At 45.1% G+C, this 15,421-nt stretch overlaps 1 protein-coding gene across 3 annotated transcripts in view; it reads left to right on the top strand.

Moving 5' to 3' along the window:
* FKBP6 (FKBP prolyl isomerase family member 6 (inactive)) overlaps positions 1-14,578 on the top strand; it is a 34,318-nt gene extending 19,740 nt beyond the window's left edge. For 2 of the 3 annotated variants that reach the window (XM_074264102.1, XM_074264106.1), the window contains one exon: positions 13,949-14,578. The gene's annotated coding sequence lies outside the window, so the exon portion shown is untranslated. Of the gene's footprint in view, positions 1-1,901; positions 3,030-13,948 lie in introns of those variants that run through there. The other variant, XM_074264103.1, reaches the window with a different exon arrangement.
* The last annotated feature ends 843 nt before the right edge of the window (positions 14,579-15,421 follow it).

The following is a 15,421-nucleotide window of genomic DNA, read 5'->3' as shown; positions in this document are numbered from 1 at the left end:
TTTTAGTTCCAAAATCTCTTCCTTCCTCTAACCCTGCTCATTGAGAAGGCAAGCAAAATGATACTCATTATGCCTTTGAAGTCATGTAAAACTTTCCACATTCGGCATGTTGTTGGGGGTGGGAAGGAGGACAAGAAAAATAAAGCGAAAGAAACTATTCTTCAGTTTGTTCTCAAAGTCCATCGCTTCTCTCTCTGGAGGGAAGACCACTCATCTCGATGAGTCTTGCAGTTTTGATCAGAGTAGCTAAGTCTTTCATAGTTGATCATTGTTACAATATTATTGTTGCTGTGTGTGGTGTTCTCCTTTGCCTCGTTTCATATAAATCTTACCAGGTTTCTCTGAAACCATTGCTCATCATTTCTTACAGCACAGCACTTCAGCGTAGTCATATGTTGGGACAGCCATTCCCCAATTGATGGGCATCTCCTCAATTTCTAATTCTTTGCTATTACAACAAGAGTTGCTACAAGTAGTTTGTACCTGTGGGTCCATTTTCCTTTTCTTTGAGCTTGTTGGAAGACAGACCTAGTAGTAGTAATGCTAAGTCAAAGGGTATGCACAGATACATGGCTTTTTGGGTATACCTCCAAATTGTTCTCCAGAGTAGTTTGTACCCAGTTCACGACTCTTAACCAATAGTGCGTCAGAATCCCAATTTTTTCAGATCCCCTTCAGCTTTTATCCTTTTTTGTCACGTTAGCCAATCTGATTGATATCAAATGATACCTCAGAATTGTTTTAATTTTCATTTTTTCTAATTAAGTGATTGAAAACATTTTCTATGTAACTTAATAGCTTTGAGTCATTTTCTGAGAACTTCATATCCTTTGACTATCATCTGGGAAATGGCTTATTTTTATACATTTGGCTCAGTTCCTTACATATTTGAGAAATGAGGCTTTTTTATATTATAAAAAATTTTCCCCAGTTTCCTACTTTCTAATTTTGAAAGTATTGGTTTTGTTTAAATTTTAAAAGTTTTTGAACAATCAAAGTGGTCTATTTTATTTCCTGTGAGCCTCTCTGTTTCTAGTTTGGCCATAAACTGTTCTGGTATCCATAGATGTGACAGATAACTTTTTTCCATATTCTCCAATTTGCTTATCATATCACCTTTTTATGTCTAAATCAGGGGTTCTCAAACTATGGCCTGTGGGCCAGATGCAACAGGCTGAGAACATTTATGCGGCCCGCCGGGTTATGGCAAATGGGCTGAGGGGCGGATACAGAGTGTGAGCTTTTGTTTTTACTATAGTCCTGCCCTCCCACAGTCTGAGGGACAGTGAACTGGCCCCCTATTTAAAAAGTTTGAGGACCACTGCTCTAAATCATGTACCCACTGTGAGCTTCTCTGTCATAAACTATTCTGGTATCCATAGATCTGACAGGTAATTTTTTTTTCCATACTCTCCAATTTGCTTATGATATCACCATTATGTCTAAATCATGTGCCCATTTTGATCTTTTCTTGGTCAAAAGTACAAGATGCTGCCCTATACCTATTTCCTGCCAAACTACTCTACAGTTTTTCCAATAACTTTTGTCAGATAGTAAGTTCTTAATCTAAAAGCTTGGGTCTTTATCAAATACTAGGTTATTATGGTCATTTACTACTATGTATTATGTATCTAATCTATTCCAGCAATCTACCATTCTATGTCTTAGTACCAGAGTATTTGATGGTTACCACTTTGTAATACCATTTGAGATCTGATAAAACTAAGCCACTTTCATAATTTATTTCATTGTTTCCCTTGACTTCTTTCTTTCTTGACTTCTTTCAGATAAATTTTGGGTCTTTTTCTAGCTCTATAAAATAATTCTTTGGTTTGTTTGGCACTGCATAAGTAAATAATTTAAGTAGAATTGTCATTTAAAAATTTTTAATTTTTTTTTAGGTTATACGTGTACATTTCGGGGTTTTTTTTACATATTTCTACGTGAGTCACATAGGGAGAGAAAAAAATCCCTATTGTTCAAGGGGGAAACTGAGAAAAAAAATTGAAGAAAGAAAAAAAGGTGAAAATGATATGCTTTGCTCCACATTCAGTCTCCTTAGTTCTCTTTCTGGATGTGAATGGTGTTTTCCATCCAGAGCTTATTGGGATTGCCATGGATCACTGAATTGCTGAGAAGAACGAAGCCTCTCATAGCTGATCATCACACTCATTTTATTGTTGCTGTGTATAATGTTTTACTAGTTCTGCTTGCTTTACTCATCATCAGTTCATGCCAGTATTTCCAGATTTTTCTAAAATCAGCTTGTTCATCATTTTTTAAGAACAAGAATATTCCCTTTCATATACCATAACTTACTTATCCATCCATTCCCCGATGGATGGGCAACTACTTATTTTCCAATTCTTTGTCACCACAAAAAGTTCTACTATAAATATTTTAGCACATGTGGGTCCTTTCCCCTCTTATGATTTCTTTGGGATACAGACCCTGCAGTAGCACTGCTTGATCAAAGAACATTCACAGTTTTACAGCCCTTTGGACATGGTTTCAAATTGCTCTTAAGAACAGTTGGATCAGTTTAGAATTCTACCAACCATGCATTGGTATTCCAGTTTTCCCACATCCCCTCCAATGTTTATTATTATCTTTTCCTGTTATTTTAGCTAATTTGGTAAGATAGTACCTCAGAGTTGTTTTCATTGCATGTCTCTAATCAGTAGTGATTTAGAGCATTTTTTTCATGTGACTAGATAGCTTTAATTTCTTTATCTGAAATTTTTTTTCATATCGTTAGCTATATATCACTTAGAGAATGATTTGTGTTCTTATAAATTTGACTCAGTTCTCTGTTTTAGAAATGAGGCCTTTATCAGAAACACTGGCTGTAAAAATTTTTTTCTCAGCTCTTTGCTTCCTTTCTAATCTCGGCTGCATTGGTTTTGTTTGTACAAAAACTTTTTAATTTAATATAGTCAAAATTATCCATTTTGCATTTCATTATATTTTCTATTTCTTGTTTGCTCATAAATTTTTCCCTTCTCCAAATAAACGATAGGTTAACTATCCCTTACTGTCCTCATTTGTTTATAGTTTCACCCTTTATGCCCAAATCATGTACCCATTTTGACCTTATTTTGGTATGGGATGTGAGATTTGGACTATGACATTACTTTCCAGTGTTCCCAGCAGTTTTTGTCAGATTCTGAGTTCTTATTCCAGAAGCTGGAGTCTTTGGGTTTATCAATAGTAGATTACTATAATCATTGACTATTGTCTTTTATGCCTAACCTACTCCACTGATGCATCATTCCATTTCTTAACCGGTACCAGATGGTTTCAATGACTGCTGCTTTACAGTAGAGTTTTAAGTCTGGTATTGCTAAGCCACCATCTTTTGCATTCTTTTTAATTCCCTTGAAAATCTTGACATTTTGTTCTTCCAAATAAATTTTGTTATTTTTTTCTAGCACTATAAAATAATTTTTTTGCAATTTGATTGGTATGAAACTAAATAAATAGACTAATTTAGGTTAAATTGCCATTTATATTGTATTATCTCCATCTACGTATAAGCAATGAATACTTCTCCAGCTTTTTAGATCTCTGTTTGTGAAAATTGTTTTGTAATTGTGTTTATATATTTTCTGTATTTGTCTTGGCAGAGAGATTCCCAAGTATTTTATATTATCTGCAGTTGTTTAAAGTGCAATTTCTTTCTGTTTCTTTGTGGGTTTTGTTGGTAATAAATATAAATGCTGATGATTTATGTGGGTTTGTTTTATATCCGGCAGCTTTGCTAAAGTTGTCAGTTGTTTCAACTAGTCCTGTAATTGATTCCCTAGAGCTCTCTAAGTATACAGTTATATCATCTGCAAAGAGAAATTCGCTTATTTATAGTTGTTCGGTTTCTTTTTTTTCTTTATTGCTGTGGCAGCGTTTCTGATACAATATTGAATAATAGCCATGATGATGAGCATCCTTGCTTCACACCTGTTCTTATTGGGAAGGCTTCAAGTTTTTCTATATAAAGATAATGCTTGTTCTTGGCTTTAGATGGTACAGCTCATCATCTCCAGTCTCTTAATAGTGTGGAAATGTGCTGAAGGAAAATCAATGCCAGTTTCTTACCCAAAAAATGTGCTCAGTTTCAACACAGCCAATTAAATGTTCATTTTTAACTTTCTAAATAGAAATAATAACTACTAGCATTCATAGCTTGCTTCAGGGTTTGCTTGTTACAAATGAGAAACTGAGGCAGGCAGAACTTAAAAGACTTGCCCTGGGTCACACATCTCGGAAGTGTCTGAGACAGGATCTGAACTCAGGTCCTCCTGACTCAAGGGGTCTTCACTGCTCTGGTCCCTCCTATTGGCGGATCGCCCATTTGCTTCCATGGTCACATGTGTATTTTTCCTTTAGGATTTTGATGTTATCATCTTGTTGTAGTTCAACTTTCTTTGTTTCGATTTTCTTAGATCTCTCTACATTTCCTTCATTCATCATCTTTGCCTTTTTGTGATGTCATTGACTTGCCATTGAGTCATCCCTGGTTTGGGGCAGCTAGGGGGTGTCAGGCCTAGAGTCAGGAAGACAGCAGTTCAGATCCGGCCTCAAGCATGTCCTAACTTGCTTCAGTTTCCTCATCTGAACATTGAGCTAGAGAAGGAAATGGAGAACCAAGAATACTCCAAATGGGACTAAAGAACAAAAGCAATCCATGTGGCCTTGAGAGAGTTTTTCTTCCCAGTGCTTTGCAATTACCAGTACTTCTGAAGTTCTTTCCATATTGTGGTTATTTGTGGGTCATCCCCTCCGCTCCACTGCCACCTCCTCCTGGCCCCTGGGCAGGGTTCCGAGCCTCTTTCACAGGGGCTTTTCTGGGTGTGGCTTCCCCCCACAAGCAGGCCCCTCACATAGGGCCTGTTTTATTTTGGTCATGTTGTGCTTGGCACTTTATAGGTACTTAATTGATGTTTTTAACTGGGTTTCAATCAAGTTGTTTTTTTTTGTTTGTTTGTTTTTTTTTGTTTTGTTTTGTTTTTTAACCGAGCCTTGCATTCCACAAAAGCAGGTTCAGTTTTATCTGAATGTTATATCTTTTATAGGAGCTAGCTTAATAAATATTTAGATATACTGAATGGTATTAAAATAATCCAAACCAGAATAAAGAGTTGATATAAATGTAATAGAATTTCAACTAAGGACCTAAAGAGCCATGTGGGCCAACTCCTTCCCCCCCCCAAAAAAAAGCCCCTTCTGGTCATCCAGTCAACGTGGAGACCTGGAGGTGAGTCCTTCCTCAGTCAGGCTAGTTAGATGAGTTCTATAAAAAAGCTTTTTCTTGACTCATCACATCTAAAGTTGTTTCTTGGCAACTAGGGACAGAACTGTCCTCCTGGTATCCTGGGATTAATCTTCCATGTTGAGGTTAGCAAACAGAAGCAGGCCCTTCCTCAAGCCCCATCTTCTCCTGGCTAACTGGTCTGCTTGCCAGCTTTTCCTCAGCTTGCCTTGAGGCCCTCTACCATTCTGCTGGTGGTCAAGACAACTTGTCCACAGCTTGTTGCTGCCTTCCCAAACTGCCTTGCCCAGAACTGAGCCTGGCAGCGAAGGGCTGACCAGGACCATGAAAGGAGAGAACTTGAGCTCCTTCCTCCATGGGCCACCATCTCCCATCATTGAGTCTCATTTAGTCCGATTTTTTTCATTGCTATCTGCCCATATCTCTGTCTTTTATGAGGTCACTTTTTAAAAAAATTAAAATGTAAAAGTTCACTTTCATCCTTACTGAATTTCATTAAAGGGATTTGACAAGATGTATTTTTGATGAAATCATATTGGTTCTTTGTGACCAGCTTCCTTTTCTAGTTGTTTCCTAAACATCTCTACTAAAATTAAAGTCTAAAATTTTGCCAGAAATTGAACTGACTTTTCCAACTCCTCTCTTCTTGTCATGTTTGTACTTTCCCAGTGCTGGGTCACTCCTTCAGAAATGACAGGTCAGTCAGAGAGCTGCCAGTTCCTCCAGCACCTGGGAATGTAAATTCAGGTGAGCTAGAATACTGAATTCATCAAATATATGTGGTCACTGGAAAGGGATTTAGGATGTCTCGTTACCTTCCAAACTTAGCTCCAGCACTATGTTGATACATATTCTTTCCTGTTCCTACCTGGATGTGTCTCTTCCCCCAGCTGCCAGTGTCTGTCTTATGGGATTACTAATGTCCATGACAAAGTGCTTATTTACTGTGCAACGGGTCTATACACTGACACCGCATAGGTCTTATCGGCAAAGATTTATTTATATCTTGTCTCTTCCATTAAAATATAAGCTCCTTGAGGACAGAGCCCATGTCTTTTGCCTTTCGTTGAATACTAGTGCTTAGCACAGTGTCTAGAACAATAATAAATGCTTACCAACTAAAGTACATGTATAACCTATATCAGTTTGGGGAGGGGAAGGGAAGGGAGGGAAGGAGAAAAAAATTAGAATGCAAAGTCTTACAAAAATGAGTGTTGAAAACTATCTTTATGTATATTTGAAGAAATAAAATACTGTTGAGGAAAAAATGCTTACCAGTTGATGGCCCAGCTGTTAGTACTTCTCCCCACAAATTGCTTCTTATTTGCTAAAAGAAATCAGGAAAGGGATAGAGCCGAGAGCCAATAATTAAAAAAAAAATCTGTCAAGATTATTAAATTTATAGCTTTTTAAGTTTGTGTTTAACATTTTATTTCCCGAATTACATGTAAAAACAATTTTAACTTTTTTTTTTTGAATTCCAAATTCTTTCCTTTCCCCTGATTGGAATGCAAGCAATTTGGTATACATTTTACATGTGCAGTCATGTAAAACTTATTTCCATATTATATGGAAATAGAAATATTCCATATTCACAACATGAAAGAAAACAGATCAAAATTTTTTTCTAAAAACGAAGGAAGTTAGTCTACTTCAATCCACATTCAGACTATCATTTTTCTCTGGAGATGGATAGCATTTTTTCCTCATAAGTTCTTCAGAATTATCTTGAATCATTATATCGTTAAGAGTAGCTAAGTCATTTGCAGCAATGGAATATTGCTCTTATTATCTATACTGTTCTGGTTTTGCTCACTTTACATCAGTTCATATAAGTCTTTCCAGGTTTTCTGAGAGCATCCCGCTCATCATTTCTTATAGCACAATCATATGCCACAATTTGTTTAGCTATTCCCCAACTGATGGGCATCCTCTCAATTTCCAATTCTTGGCCACCACAAAAAGAACCGCTATAAACAGTCTTATACATATAGTTCGTCTTCCTTTTTTGTTTTTTTTATCTTTGGATACAGACCCTCTTTATCCTATTCTCTCTCTCCACACTGTCCATCATCAAAAGTGTTTAATTTCTAACCATTACCTACCCCAATCAACTCTCCCTTCCATCAGCACTTATTTTCTCTTATCCCCTTCCTTTCCTACTTTCCTATAGGATAAGATACATTTCTGTACCCAACTAATGAATGTTATTCTGATGAGAGTAAGCTTCAAGGCTTAGTCATCCCACCCCTATCTTCTTCTCCATTGTATAAAGTGCTTTTGAACCTCTTTTAGAAGATAATTTACTCCACATATTTTTCCCTTCTCCTATCGCATCCCTCTTTCTCACTTTTAATTTTTATATGTATTTCCACAATTATCATTCTGCACAAGAAAAATCAGATCAAAAAGGAAGAAAATGAGCAAACAAAATGCAAGCAAACAACAGAAAGGTGAAAATACTACACTTTGATCCACATTCAGTCCCCACTGTGCTCTCTCTGGATGCAAATGGTTCTCTCCATCACAAGTTGATTTGAATTGGCCTGAATTACCTTGCTGTTGAAAAAAGCCACTTCCATCATCATCTTGTCACAGTCAACTCATGTCCTCTATGTATACTTCTAACTGCCATAATGTTAAAATTTTTAAGAGTCACAAATATCCTCTTTCTATTCTAAACCTTATTTGAACCCTTTATGATATATTTTTTAATGTTTCTCTTGAGTCTTATAATTGCAAGTTTCATTTTCTATTTAGCCCTGTTCTTCAGGAGTGCTTTTCTATTAAGTATCTTTCTTCCCCCCCCCCCCCGCCCCTATTGTACTTATGCTCCATAGTTCCTCTGTGGATGTGGATGGCATTTTCTATCCCAAGTCGTTGGAATTGTCTTGGATCCCTGTATTGTTGAGGCGAGCCAAGTCCGTCACAATTGATCATCACGTGATCTTTTTGTCACCGTGTACCATGTTTTTCTGGTTCTGCTCATTTCAGTCAGCGTCAGTTCGTGTAGGTCTTTCCAGGCATTTCTGAAATCGTCCTGCTGATCATTTCTTACAGTACAATAATATTCCATTGCATTTATGTGCCATAACTTATTCAGCCATTCTCCCAACTGGGCATCCATTTAATTTCCAGTTCCTTGCCAATACAAAAAAGGGCTGCTGTAATTATTTTTGTACATTTGGGTTCTTTCCCCTCCTTTATGATCTCTTTGGGATACGGGCTAGAAGATCATTCTTCTTGGTGGAGAAGATAGAAGCCTGCTAAGAACAGAGCGGCTCCACGTGCTGTCAGGCAGTCTTTTGTCAGGTCTCATCCCACCCACTCCAGGCTGCTGCCCTGTCCCATTTCTGAGCCATCTGCAGTTCCTTCTGCCTTCATTGTTCCTGGAGAACTCTTTCAGCTCTAGGTCTGGCTCCTGTGTCACCTGCCCTTGCTTCCTGATTCTCCACATAGCTTTTCCCTCTGTATCTACATGAGCCACTTGGGACAAGTCTCTTTTCCCCTTACCTTGAACCATTTCCTTCCCTGTCTTCAGAATTTTATTCTCGGGTCTGCCATCCTCCTGTTTTGTCCCTGGGAGAAGCTGGAAAGCATGAATGCCAGTTTTCATTTTATCCCCTCCCTTCCGCTCCTTTCATGCTTACTGTGCCTCTTCCCCTGTTGCCCTAATCTATAGGGAATATTGGGATACAAAAGCAGTTCTCTGAGATGTACGTGAGGGCGCTTTAGTTTTTTCATCTATAATATGGATGTCCTTGCACTACCTCATCCACTGGGCCATCATGGGCATGGGGAAAGCCCTGAGTGAATATGTAGGACACTGGGAGTATGGCTGTGGAGGCAGAGGGCTCACATCTGTGCTCTGCCATCAGCTGCCGGGTTAGCTGGAAGGAACCAGCTCTGGCGTGGGATCCCATGGAAGCTCAGCTTCTGCTCGGCCTCAGGTTGGGGTGGACCGAGATTGTGTGGGTTTGCATCAAGAAGCCAGAAGTAAGAGATTTTGTATGTTTTCTCTACATTGGCCCTTTGAGAACAGAGATGGCTTTTGATGTTTCCTGTATTGGGCCTGGCATGTAGGAGGTGCTTAATAAATGCTTAGTAACTGACTGCATCTGGCAGGTCCTGCCCTGAGAAGAGGGGGCTAGTCATTGTCTTCTTTTGCCTTCATTAGCGGGCGGAGAATATCCCTTGCTTACCTGGGGGGAGGACGTGGTCCTGCCCTGGCCCCTGCAAGGTTTGCCACGCTGCGTCACACACATGGGTTCCAGAAGTGGACCAAGAGGCAGATGCTGTGAGAAAGGGGCCGACCTTGTCCCCGTGGGAATGATGCTCGGGGACGGCCCTGCCCAGGGCTCTGTCCCTGCCTCATCCCTCTCCGTGGTCTCTGTTACATTTTCACACCCTTCTTTGATTACGGTCCATTATTTCTGCACAATGGCCACTGCCTGCTGATTGTATCGTGGCCCTGGTTCCTATTTCACATGGATGAAGTCTTTTCCTGGAACAGAATTGTTTTAGCTCAGAAGCAGCTTCTTTGGTCATTCTCCATTCATGAGTTGTCTCCCCATCTTAGCCCCCGATCTCCTCCCGGTCCTCCTTTCTGCAAGCTTCCTGCATTTATCTCCCTGGTCTCGTCTCTTTTATTGTGTCAGCATGGGGTCTGTTGAGCAGGGTTTTTTCCTACTTTTGAAAGTGAATTGTGAACAACTTTGTATATTTTAGAAGAAACTTTAATCTTTTTCATATGCCAGAAGATTAGGATCTGTTTATTTTAACTGACCCTCTGTCCAATAGCAACTTGGAGGGCCCCTGTTCTAGTTACTTCTGTTTTGGGGTGTGGGGTGTTCAGGGAGGCCTTGTGGCCCTGCTGTCAGGGCTTGCCAAACCCTGTTCAGGGCTGCTTTCTACCTCAGTGTCCCCTTGCCACCCCCTTCTCACCAGAGGCTCTAAAGCCATAGCCCAGGCAACAGGCAGGGCCCAGTAAAGCTGTCCGGGCAGACAGGCTCAATCACCTTGGGGTGAGGCAGCAATGTGTCTGCCCTGAGCACATGAAGACTTTCCCCAGTTGGAGGGTGGGTGAGAACATGATCCACTGGCCACGAAGGTGGCCGAACCAAGAGCCAAAGTGTAGAGCTTGTTTGGCGTTGGAGATGCCCAGGGCACCCCGAGTCCATCAGAAGATGCCCCGACTTCTTTCCTGCTTGCTTATTTTTAACAGTTATTTCTTGGCTTCCCCTTCTGGGGGGCGGGGACAGTGTCTAAATTTTGGGGTTCTGTTGTTTTCAGAGTTAGTTCTGGGGCTCTGTCAGCTTTCAGTTCTTCTGGGATGATGAGATCTAAGGAGAGATGTGATCCCTGCTGTGCTGGTCTGTGCTCTGTGAGCATCATTAGCCCTGTGTTCTCCCCAGCACTGTGACCAGAACCCCCGCTCCCCCAGAGCCAGGAGCTCACCCCGGAACTGCAACCTGGAGCCGGGTACGGGCAGTGCCACAAGGAGACCCCCGCCCCGTGGGGTCCTTCTGACCGGCTCTCTGAGAGCTTTGAAGGGGCTGCTCTGGACTCCCTTGTGCCAGGCCTAGCTGCCCTACCTGTGGGCCTGGGGTCTTTCTTTTAGCCTGTCTAAGGTTTTTGGGGCTAGAAAATTGTTTTGCCCCATCCTTTGGGGGTTTTGCCACACAGAATTGTTTTTGAGGCACAATTTTGTAGGTGTTTAGAGGGGAATTTGGGAGAGGTTGAGTGGGTCCTTGCCCTTACTCTGCCATCTTGACTCTGGAGGCCCAATCCTGCCACCTCTTGAGCCAGCCCGACTCCTCCCTTCCCCAAGCTTGATAAGCTGCTGAGCTGTCCCCCATTTCACTAGGAAAATGCCAAGAGAGCGGGGCTAAGGTGAGGTAGGTGGAACTTGTTCTTGGGGTCCCTCCGGACAATAGTGCACACTCTGTAGTCGCCTCTACACACACTCCTGCATCCTCCTTGACTGTCCCCCCCCATCCTCCTGACTGTTGCACAGATGTCTGAAGAGTCGCCTTCCTGAAATCTGAGCCTGCCCTGCCTGGCGTAACTGTCCCCGAGGAACACAGAGAAGCTGCTCCGGCGGGACCCTCTCCTGGCGGGGCAGCCAGCCTGTTCTCTTTTTTCTAAGAACTTGGAAACGCTTTTTAAAATGGCGTGCACCCGAATTCTGCCAGGACCCCGGGCTGGCTCACGAGCCTGTGACTTGAAGCGCTGCATCTTTCTCATTGATGACAAAAACGGCACGGACTCGACTTGTTCTGGCTCCTCTCCTGTCACTTTTCCCCTTGCGGGTGCTCGTGACCCCATTTGGGCCTTTCTTGGCAGAGGTACTAGGGTGGCTGGCCATTTCCTTTTCCAATTCACTTTGCAAGTGAGGGGGGCAGGGTTAAGCGATTTGCCTGGGGTCACACAGCCAAGATGAGGCTTAAGACTGGATTTGAATGGAGGTTTTCCTGACCTGGCTCTTGGCAGCCTGGCCCTCTGTCCGTGGTAGCACCTTCAGGACGAGGGTATACACTGATTTTTGTTCTGGGCCCTTATTCTCCACACTTGCCATGACCAGCTTTTACCCCCAACTCCAAATAGGTGGTGACAATAAAAACTTAGCAAATGTTTTTTAAAAAGTAGGCTGTAAGCCCATCGAAACTGAGATGTTTTTCCCAATAGCCCACATGACGGAAGATGTCTCCTCCACAGTGCTCTCACCCCAATAATGCTGTTTTTTTAGCCCAGAACCTGGCTCTGTGCCTCCCACATGAGAGCTGGCATTTGTGGAGTCCAGTTGAACTTTTTCCGTGAGGCTCTTTCAGAGAGCAGGGAATGGGGGCTCCTTGGCCGGCCTTCTGGGCCCCCGGCCTCTGCCGGCATTGGCATATGGCGGAGCCTTGGGAAGGGAAGCGGGCCGTGTGCCCAGCCTCACGGTGGGCACTGGGAGAAGCCCCATCTGCCCCCAGGGGTCTAGGATGTTAGCTGGGAGATGGCAGACTCGAGTTCGGATCCTGCAGGGGGCTCCCAGAGCCTCAGTTTCCTTGTCTGTAGAAGTGACATAGTGCTGGACCCCGGGCTCCTCGGCTGAACGTCCCACTGGGGGATGACCGGGTACGGCCCTTCAGGGATTGTTTGGCTTGTCCTCTTGTACCATCTGCTTGATTTCCCATTCTAGTTTGTTCTCTATCAGCTGAAAATTGCCATTTGCGTTTCTTCAGTGTCACTGAAAACTAATGGAAGCTGCTGGCACAGGGGAATTTACTGCTACGATGGGGCGGGGCCAGAGCACAGAAATGCCCCTCTTCCCCAGCCCAGGGAGATGCTTACGGAGGGGGAGCTTAGGGCTGTGCTGCTGCAAAGCGGCGTCTGGCTGAAATCACTCCCATATGTAGCAAATGTGGCGACGGGATGGAGTCGCCCCCATCTAAAGACATGGCCCCTCAGCTCTAGACTCCCTGGGGCTCGCTGGTGCACCAGCCCCTCTGTCCAGCCCTGGCACTTGCCCTGGACCTCCGGCCAAAGGAGGAGCACAGAATCCCAGAGCCAGGCTGGTTTGGGAGCTTGCCCCCCAGGAGTCCTCCTCCCACCTGGGCCAGCACAGGGACAAGGCACATTTCTCCAAAGTGATCTTTATGTGCTCTCGGTTCCAGCCATGCAAGAGGCCCCCCCCTCCCCTGTGATGTTCCCTGGGTGTGCTCCGGAGCCCGGCAGCCAGCGGCCCGTCCCCCCCCCAAGTGTGGTCCCAAGATTGGGGCCAAGAGCCCCCTCTGGCACCGACCTCCCCGGGGTCAGGGAGGGAACCACACTGTGGGCAGGCCATCGTGGCCCTTCCGGCTGTTGAGGGCACTGAGCTCATGGGTCTGAAGTGAGACTGGGGCTCCAGGACAAGAGCTGACTCTGCCATGCTCCCTGTGCTGCCCATGGTTGTCGATTAGCTGTCCATCACCCGGAAGCCTTTCCCCCATCCAAGGGGAACGTCACCCCTTTATTTGTCAGAAGAGGTGGATGCCAATCTGTGCTCAGAGGATGCACGTAGGGTTGGAGCTGGGATTGGAATCCCAAGTCCAGCCTGTTGGCGAGCATTTATTAAGCGCTTATTATATACTTCAGTACAGTACTCCAAGAAGCCCTAGTGGTAAAGACACAAGTGAACCCGTTTCTTGTCTTCAGAGATGTACGTGTAGAAGGGACATGAGTTTGTATGTACACATTTTATTTTATGTACTTGTATCAGGAAAGTCTTTGGGTGGGAAATGGCCTTTGCAGCCGCACTGGAGGAAAGGATCTTCTCGGAGACAAAGGTAAGGGGGCCGATGAGCAGTCACGATGAGGAGGGACCCCAAGAAGCCCAGTTTGGCCCGCCCTTGGACTTTGGATGGAGAGAAGCTGCCCTTTGTGGCCACGCTGTTGCCCTAGGCCGGGGAGGGGGCCTGGCGGTGAAAGGCCCTGGAGGAGTTTGTGTTTGACCTTAGAGGCCATGGGGGGCAGGGGGAGCACAAAGAGTCTGGGACTTCTGCTTTAAAGTTTATTTTAGGTCCAAAAAGCTGGAACAAGGACATGAACACCACCTCGATTAGATTTAGGAACCAACACTCTTCCCCTCTCCTTGAATCCACCCAGGTGGACCGCTGGAGGCGTCTGCCTTATGCTGATTGTCCCTCTTCTTTCCCACAGCACCCACAGCCTGGCCAAGGTCGGCACAAGACCAGAACTCTGCAGGATGGCGTCACGGGGGCAAAAAGAGCCCCACGTCCTCTGGAGGAGGAGCCGTGCCCTCGCGTCTCTGAGCTCCAAGCGCCCACATTTCCCGCCAAACTCCTCCTCGGGCTTAAGCGGCCGGGCACATTCCTGGTGGCCACTGCCCTCCCCGGCTCTCCCCGCCAAAGCCGGGCAGCCCGAGTGCCCGGGATCGGAGAGCCTTTTTTTACACCCTCTGAAGGTGGGGCTCGGGGAAGCAGGGCAGCTCCCGGCCTGGGCGCCCACTGTCCGAGGCGGCCGGGCCTGGGGGCCTGTAATATCCGCTGCCTCCAAGTGGAGAAGCCCTCCCCTTTTTCCCCCCAGGAAGTTAAAGGGGGTTTTGGTTTTTGGGGGGGTTGTTTTGTTTCTAATGGAAGCTGTTCTTGGCTTTTCTCTCAGCACCTTCCCGGCTCCTGAAGTGCTTGTGTAAATAGTTGGACACGGAGCTGGCTGTCAGTGTTTACAGAGGGTTTGTTGTTTCAAAGGAGAGAATTATGTTCAGGATTTTGTTGTTGTTGTGAAGAAATAAAAAAAGTTTCCTGTCCTTGGGAATCGGTCCCAGCAAAACCCGGTGCCAGTTTGTTGTGCAAGGACAGTTAAGCTTTCAGAGGGAGTGGGCGGGAGGAGGGCAGCCATTTGCCAAGGCAGCTCAGCTCGCCAGGGCCAGAACAGGGCTGGGTTTTCAACGGAACAGCGGCTCCTTTCTCTTAGTAATGGAAGGGAGTGGGTTAAAGCTGGGGCGGTGGGGGACGGGGCTGGTCTTCGGAGCTGGAACCTCAGGGATGACCTGCTCAGACCCAGTCCCTCAGTGGGTGGTGCTCAGGTCTCTGCCCGAGGGGTACAAGATTGTCAAGGCCTCTCGCCAAGCTGTAGGTGCCCCGGGTGGGCTCCAAGCAAGGACGGAAGCTGGGGGACCCTAGGGGAGGAGGGCAAGATGTGGTTGGGGCAGGGGGAGGGTGCCCACAGGGGCCTAGGTAGGAAATCGCAGGCCAGCCGGAGCTGGGTACCAGCCAAGAGAAGGAAGAATGGCAGAAATACACGTCGGGGCAGTGGGCTGCTGCTCCCCTTGTGCAATGGACAGAACCCCTTGGGTTGTGGTTGGTTAACCCGGGGAAAGTTTTCTGTGGGAAAGGAGACTATTGTCCATCAGAAAGGCAGCTGGAAGAGTCTCCTCTGCCCACCCCACTCGGGACCAGAAGCAATGAGAAAGGCTCCTCGGGGCTGGCTCCGCCCTGGGGGTCAGAGTGCCCGGCCCCAAGCCAAATGGGCAGCTCCGCGGTGTCCATCAAGGCCCCTAGTCTGCCTGCCTCAGCCTCAGACCCCAGACAGAGAACACACTTCCCCCGGGTCAGAATGTGTGAGGGGGGGAAGGGGTGAGGCTGGAGGGACTTGTTGCCTTTCCAGGGAGCG

This window comes from Sminthopsis crassicaudata, chromosome 4 (assembly GCF_048593235.1).
Source record: "Sminthopsis crassicaudata isolate SCR6 chromosome 4, ASM4859323v1, whole genome shotgun sequence".
NCBI lineage: Eukaryota > Metazoa > Chordata > Mammalia > Dasyuromorphia > Dasyuridae > Sminthopsis > Sminthopsis crassicaudata.
The sequence above is the reverse complement of the archived record's forward strand: the minus strand, read 5'-3'. Positions and strand labels throughout refer to the sequence as shown.